The following is an 8584-nucleotide window of genomic DNA, read 5'->3' as shown; positions in this document are numbered from 1 at the left end:
TTAGTTAATTTTGCCGTAATATCATGTTATCAATTTTAATCATGTTTAATCCATTTTTCTTCTAATCTCACCTTATGGATCTATTTCTAAGCCATAGACGCAAATACTAAGCCCAATCTTAAAGCTGGTTGGACATGTAACATTCAATTACATATTGGGTCTGAGATTACCAACGGCCCAAAAATTTGATGAGCCTAAGAAAAGCCCCAAAGATCAAAATGAAATAATAAAAATAAGGAAAGATCAATAAAATAAAATAAGTAAATAAATAAATAAATAAAAGAAATTGATTTTCTCTAAATGTCGTCTATAGTTACCTTTTTTTGTTTGTTCATGAGAATCAAGGACACGAAAAGATCTAGACACGAACTCGACCTAATTATATAACTCCTCATCCGAGGTTACACAATTTGAAAATCAATTCAAAAAATAAACAACTCCTCATCCGAGGCTTAAACAATTTTAAAAGAAATTCAAAAAATAAACAACTCCTGACCCAAGGCTTAAACAACTTTAAAGAAATAAATGATTACCTCGGAGGCTTTATAAGAGTGTACTCGGAGGTTTTGGAGAATGTAATAAGAGGTTTTATAAGAAAAGGTTGCTCCTCATCTCTAAATGAGGCTACGTACCTTTAAAGGAAATATTATTGCTAGTTGTCCGGAGATTTCATAAGAATGTACCTGGAGGTTTTGATAATGTATCTAGAGGTTTTAAAAATGTACTCAGAGGTTTTGAAGATGTACTTGGAGGTTTTAAAGATATACTCAAAGGTTTTATAAAAAAAAAAGGTTGTTCGTCATCTCTAAATGAGGCTACGTAACTATAAAGAAATATTGATGCTAGTTACCCGAAGGTTTCATAAAAGTGTACTTGGAGGTTTTGAAAATGTACTCGGAGGTTTTAAAAAATGTACACAGAGGTTTTATAAGGAAAGGTTGCTCCTCGTTTCTAAATGAGGCTACATAACTTTAAAGATATATTGATAGTTAGGGGTTTTATAAAAATGTACTTGGAGGTTTTGAAAATGTACTCGAAAGTTTTAGAAAATGTACTCGAAGGTTTTGGAGATGTACTCGGAGGTTTTAAAAATGTACCCAGAGGTTTTATAAGAAAAGGTTGTTCTTCATCTCAAAATGGGGCTAAGTAACTTTAAAGAAATATTGATACTAATTACCTAGAATCTTTCAGAGTGGTTCTTAAATTAATCCAAGCTTGATGTCTTTGCAAGATTCTTGTGGTGGATGGGCTTTTACCTTTCCAAATATGTGTGAATGTTGACTATTAAATGAAAATTTTCAACCTTAGTGTTGCATGGTCTTATACACGTATGCATGATTGCATGACTGAAGGAAAATTACTCTCTTCTCATCATTTCATTTCAATATATTCCTCTATTGAAAGCCATTCTTCTTATCTTTGCATACTCTTCTATGGTTTTTGTGTAGTTGCCAACCACTTTGTCACAAAAAGACCTTTTTGCTAGTCTTGTTATATCGTTCCCAATTGTTGAAGTCCTTTATCGAAGATGGATATCACCAAGGGATCATGTATCAATTCCAATTTGATTTCAATTGTTCATTGTTTCCTAATCCTTGAGAAATGATCCATAAAAATACTTATCTCCTTATTTAAAACTCTTGATCTTCATATTATGATAACATAAGTTACTTTACAAAAATGAAGAATTCTTTATTGCTTTCAAAACACCTTGAATTTTGACAAAATTACCCCACAAAACTACTTTTTATGACTAAAGATAGTTAAAGTTTGAAACAAAACTAAGTCAATTCAACATTTTCCCAACGTGCGATATATGAATCTCTTGAAAATTGATCATTATTGTTTGAAATGATTTTGGATAAGCCAAATGATAATTTGGTCTTTCAAATGGATTGGATAGTTTAACACATCAAGGTTTTGGTCAATAATAAATGTTTTTTACCATTTCATGAAGAAATGAAGAAATTAGAGTTGAAGTTTCTTCGTCTAAGCTTACAAATGTATGATGATTTAGAATCAAGTTTGCAAAAAGAGTCCTTTTAAATCACAATCAAATTTGACACTATAAGTTTCATGATGTGTGGCAAGATGACCAAAGTTTAATATTGCATAAGGCTGTTTTGAAAGAGATAGGTTCAAAATTCAGTATGGATTTTTCTAAGAGATCTTGAATCTTTAATTGGTGCTTGAGAGTCTTAAGCACTTAAAAAGTGTCCAACACATTCTAGCTGCCTTGAAAATGTCTCTTTCTAGTGCTTCTTGTTATAGTCTTAGTCAAAATCTTGAGTGGCTTCATAAGTTCATTTTCGCCCTAGACTACTCTTTCAGGTTTTCACCCTAAAGCTTCATCTTTTTTTTTTCTTTTTTCATCATTTTATTGATAGTTCCATCATGTATTTGAAAAATTCAAACTTTGTCCAAAATGAATTGAGGGATTTAAAAGGGAATTTTGGAGAAGAAAAGAAACCCAGGTCTCATTTTCTATATGATGATATCTTTTTATAAGAAAGCTCTTCAATATAAGTATCCACACTTGATCAAAATGGACTTCTTCAAGCACATAATGTAGGCTATGGTTGGGGGTTCTGACAAAATTGATGATAAGGCCTAAAACATGTATTTAAAGGTGATTACACTAAGGATCATTTCTTGTCATGTCAAAGACTCTCTTAAGATATTTGTCTTTTTTCAGAGCATGCTTTTTCCATCATTTCTTTTATATGCTTTTTCTTTTTTCTTTTTTTTTGTATTTTCCTTGCAATTTTCATTTGGATGGATTGAGTTTGAAATCTTCATGAACTCCAATTTGCATCTGCCCTCATGATATATTGGATGCTCATTTTTCCCTCGAAATGAATTTTCTATCATCCATGCTTTTGGCAAAATTTCCCTGCATAGTTATCTCCCAATGTGGGAGGTGATCGTTGGTTGAGGTGCAGTTTAGAGAAAAATTTAATAGGTTTAAAGGGGTAGTAAACGAATAATTTCTCATTTGTGAAGAAAAAATGGAATATGGCCATTTATCCTCTTAACTATGGTTACTTATATTGAAAAGCAATCCCTAGAAAGGAAAAATTTAAGATCAAAGGTTGATTTTTCTTCATTTTCCCACTTTTTGGCACCATTTGAGTATCTCAAACGCATATGTCATTATCAACTTTCCTCACCATTCGCTCTTTTGCTTATTTCTCTTTTTTTTTTATTTTGTTTTGTGTCTTCACAACATAAGCTTGAATCAACTTTTCCAAAATGGAAAGACTCAATGAGAATGTTCATCTTTAATCAGCCATTCAAATGAAGGCTCAGGGGACAACTTTGAACAACAAAGATTCCTTAGAAGCCTTTAAAGATCTAATATCAGAATCCCTTACCATGACTAACTTTTATGACGAGAAATACCATTGCTAAATGAGAGAAGGAAATGGGCAATTTTTTAAGCCAAGGTGTCTTGGAAGTATTATGTAATCTTGTTCTTTTGGTCATAATGTGCAGAATATGGGTGAAGAAAAGTTGTAAACAATAAGTTTAAGGTTCACATTTGGTATCCAAATTGAAGTATTTTGACAAGTTTTGGCATATTTGAGACTTTGGCATAGTTTTGACATTTATTAACTTACCACATTCAGAGTCTTTATAAGAGTGCCGATTTGCTTGATTTTTAAAGAAAGAATTTTGCAAAACAACCAATTATAATATTAATCCTTACCTAGACAAATATCTTTGTCCTTTGGTTAATGATCTTTCGAAACTTTGCTTCCTTTTGGACTCAAGTTCTTGAATAGCCTTTATTTGAGTGGTTTGGGTTCCAAAGTGTTTGAAGAAATGGTTCAAGAATGTTGGCAAGGACAAGTTCGCTCCAAACAATATCCATCAATTCTTTCAAGATCATGTGCACATTTTATTATCAAAAACCTTTTTCCTATCATAGAAACAAGTTATAGAAACCTTTTATTAAATCAATTGTATCACAAAATTTTGCAAATTAAATATAAAAGTTCAAAAATTTTAATCCAACAAAAACATTCAAGCTTCAATTATAACTTTTAAAGTTTATATTTCTTAACAAAATCCTACTCATGCCATGCACATGAATACAAAATAAAATCTCCAAATAATCCACTTTTCTTGCAAGCAATTTGTTAGACACTTGAGGTTTTTCTTCAACTTCCCAACAAGATCTCAACCTATGGCAAAGCTGATTTCCAACGTTCCATACAGTCAAGTGTCAAAGTGCCATCCTTGATGAGATTTTCAATTTTCTACTTTAATTGCCTATAATTCTCTGTTGAGTGTCCTATTACCCCCATGTGATAGTCACATTTAGCATTCATAATTCCTTGCCGATGGGTTTGGAACGGTCTTCATTGGCACAAGATTGAGGCATTGATTCTCAATTAATAGAGGCAAAAAATTAGGGATTGGCATTGGCAATTGGCAAGTGTTGGATCTCGGAAATGATTGAGGCATAAATGGAGGTGTGGGTGTCTTTAAATGAAAATTTGGTTGTGTAGTTGGTTGATATGGATACAAGTTATGGGAAATATGATTCAGAGTGGGGTAGGAAAGTTGGTATATGGGATGAAAAAGACGGTATGGATTGGTGCCCCATGGTTGCTACCCCTCGGACATAATAACTTGTGCTTCCCTTTTCTCTTTCTTTGATGCATTACCGTTTTCCATGTTACCGACACTCTTCTCTCCAATTTTAACTTTCTAAATTGCATTCTCAATCATCTCTCCTTAAATCATTATATCAAAATAGTTCTTGGTAGCATTGCCGATTAGCCTATCATAGTATGGTGGCTACAAAATACCAACAAACAACATTGTTGCTTCTTTTTCAATGAGAGGTGGTTGAACTTGTGCAGCAATATCTCTCCATCTTTATGCATATTCCTTAAAACTCTTAGTGTCTCTTTTTTCTATGTTTTGCAGGGAAAGCTTATTGGCGCCCATGTCCGTGACATGTTTGTATTGGACTAGGAATGCTCTCACATGATCTTTCCAATAACTAATATGATTCCTATCCAATTGAGCATACCACTTTATTGTGGACTTTGTTAGGCTATCTTGGAAACAATGAATTAAAAGTTTATCATCATGTACATGTGCAGCCATATTCTGACAATACATAGTGATATAGGCCTTTGGGCATTTGGTTCTATCATACTTTTCAAAATCAAGTACTTTGCACTTGGTTGGGATGATCACATCAGGTACCAAACATAAGTTGGTTGCATCCAAAGATCCATAGATATCCTTCTCTTCAATGGCTTTAAGGTGCTCATCTAAAAGGTCATGTTTTGTTGCATTTTCATTTATTTCTTTGACTCAAACAAATCTACTTTCAATTTCCCTCGCTTTTCATAGTCATCTAAGTCAAGTACAAGAATTGAGTTAGAAATGTTTGGCCTCAGAATCGACATAGTTTGCCTTTGCATAGGTAATTGACTCCGTCCTTGCAAACCTGAAGATCTTTCGAAGGACCATTCTGTTTTACTGGCAATCATCATGTCTATTAACTCATAAACTATTCCCTTATCTTTTCTTGAAATTTCTCGATCTTATCCATCAGTTTTGACTACTCTTCTCCCATGATTCCAACTTGAGTCCATGTATCACACAAATAGTAAATGGATTTCCTTGAGCTTTTATCCTTTTTACAAGATGAAAACAAATTAGATTGAGTGATAAATTATACCTTACTTAAGATCTTTCTAAATGTATTCCTTTTTCATAAAAATTTTGGAAAAAGACCTTTTATCCTATGGAATCAACAACATTGTTGCCTCTCCTTCATTGAATGTAGAAGGTTAAATGATGCTTCTTATGAAAAAGGTCAATGAGTCATAAATGCATGTGTGACCAACTTGAATGCATGGTGGGATGATTGTATGTATGAGTGCAATGATGATGAATGATTTAGGGCACTTTTTATACACAATAAGATTACAATAAATTATAAATTGTGTAACACATTTATTTTTTCAAACCAACTCTTTTTCCATTCATTTTTCTTTTTGAGAAATCCTCTTTGTTATTATGAAAACAAAATTTAAAATATGGCTTAAACAAAATTTGAAAAGTTAATCATTGATGCATTCGATCCAATTTGTGATAATTTTTTTGCATCATTCGAAGAACACACTCATTTCCCAATAATTATTAACAAATATAAATCCATTTTTACAAACTCCAAAAGAAGTTATGAATTGCCATGTTTAAACATTAAATGTTCTAAAGCTTTAAAAACTTTTATTGAAAAGGGGAAAAGTCCCAATAAAGCCTACTCTTTTATCACCTAGACACTAAAGTAGACCTCTTATCACCATGCCTGACTATCTTCACTGGATCAGACCACTTTGCATCTATTAATGTTTGCACTTTATGCTTAAAAGTTGTACAATCTTCAATAGAATGTCGCATAACTCAACCATGATAATTGCATCTTTCATTTTGGTTGTACCACTTTGGATATGGAGGTCTCAAGGGTTCCATAGGCATAGCAACAACGAGATAATCCTGAACCAATTGGTGAAAAAGTTCTCCATAAGAAATGGGAATGGGATCCAACTGTTTATGTATTTTCTTTTTAGATTGTTTTTGGATGACACCTTGGCTAGGCGCAAAGGTGGTTGATAATGGTGGGAGCAATTAGGCTTGAGGAACTTGTTGAAAAAGTGGTTGAAAAACAGTAGGGCAAAGATATGAGTTTGGATACAAACCAGCGTTCATGGGTTGAAAAGTTTGGAGATGCATGCTTGGTGGCCAACCATTGTTTGAAGGTTGTGTGGGGCCTAAAGATTCCATCTTGGATATAAAGCTCTTCAATTCAATCATTTGTGTATATAGCTCATCTACCCCTTTCATGACTTTTCCCAAACCCTGATCTTTATTTAGGTCATTGAGCAAAGTGTTGGACTTATCAAGGATAAATTGATTTTCAAGCAATGGTTGCTTGAAGCGTGGTTCAGTTTGAAGCGACGGGAATTCTTGAAGGTGAATCTTGTTGGCTTTGTTGAGACATTTAACCATGCCCATCAATTTGGCAATCTGTACTTTCATCTCTCAAAACTCGTGTCCAAACTCTCCTTGATTGTGCTTTAGTGCACTTATCCTTGCTTCCAATTGATGTCCTATATCCTTCAAACTCCTTGACTCAAATCAAATCAATTGGAAATGAAAACTGAAATTTGACTAAAACTTTTTCTGGATGTTTTTAGTAAAAGTTGATTTGTTCTATTTTCTTCAAACCTAATAACATTGTGTGGTTCTTTATTATAGGAATAAATATGGCAAAAAAAATGTGAGATGAATATATGCATATGGATGAAAATATGTCATGTGCATGAATTCTTGAAATGCAATGATGCTTTGATAAATGGATGAGGTGCTATACAATGAAGCACCCTTAAAATGCAAGCAAATTTAAACATTATTCACACAATGCAAATACAATAAAAATTATATTATTAAAAATCATGTAAAGTGAAGTGAAAAATTTATTCAAAAATAAAAACCTTCTTTTTTGTAAAAAGAATGAAAGAAATGAAAAACTCTTTTATTTTTCTTTTCATTTCTATCTAAATGGAAAACTTTTCTCTCCTTTTTAGGTCTTTCTCTTTTTTCCTTTTTCTTTTCACTAGAAAAAAAATTGAAAGAAATATAATTTTTTATTTTTTTTTATATTTCATAAATTTTTTGAAGGAAAAAAGAAGTAAAAGAAAATACTTTATTTGTTTATCAAAATAGAGAGAGTAGAAAGTCTTCCTTCATGTGTTCTTATTTAAGGGTACATCCTTCACAATAGGTTCGACCTATGAGGGGTTACTCGTAGTTTTCTACATGTTGAGTTCAGTTTCACTCGGAGCTAAGAGATTCTCAAATTGTTCCTTACTGTTGCTGCTCGGACTAGTAAGGCACCCCAGTCTTCACCCATTACAAGCTTCAAATGAACTAAGTTCAATTTGAGTGGGAGCCTTCATTAGCCTATGCGGAGGTTATCACCTCACGAGAGCGTAGCTACTAAACTCCTTTTTAATCAAAAGATACAATCCGGGTAAAAAGCTTATGCAGGAATGCAGCGTGTCATGTGTGTGAAGGAATGGACCAACCTTTAATCACTCATCTCATGCCCTTTTATCCTAAATGCCCCACAATTATTAAAAGTAATAAAATAACCACAATGAAACAATAAATGCAACATACAGTAATGCAATAAATAAATGCTCAAGATTAAAGGAAACATTGAATTAGTTAAGGCTAAGAATAACCTATAATTAATTAATGGCTCGACTCTCAAAAGAGTCCCTAGCGGAGTCGTCAAGCTGTCATAACATGTGGGTCCAAGAACCTGACTGCTAGACGTGGTGACTTGGGGAGTCACTACTAATCTTTTTTGTTTAGGTATGATTGGCCACTTATTGACTCGGTTCTAATCGACGAGGTCCTAAATTGACTTTAGTTCCGTCGAAAGAACGATAAAATAGGTTGTGAATTTTAGAGTGGGTTCGAGAGTATAGTTACGCACAAGGAAGGATTAACACCCCTGTGACGCTTGGTCCACGAACAATAGCATTTA

Source organism: Theobroma cacao, chromosome 4, assembly GCF_053813885.1.
Source record: "Theobroma cacao isolate CCN51 chromosome 4, ASM5381388v1, whole genome shotgun sequence".
Lineage (NCBI taxonomy): Eukaryota > Viridiplantae > Streptophyta > Magnoliopsida > Malvales > Malvaceae > Theobroma > Theobroma cacao.
Note: the sequence above shows the minus strand (reverse complement) of the source record.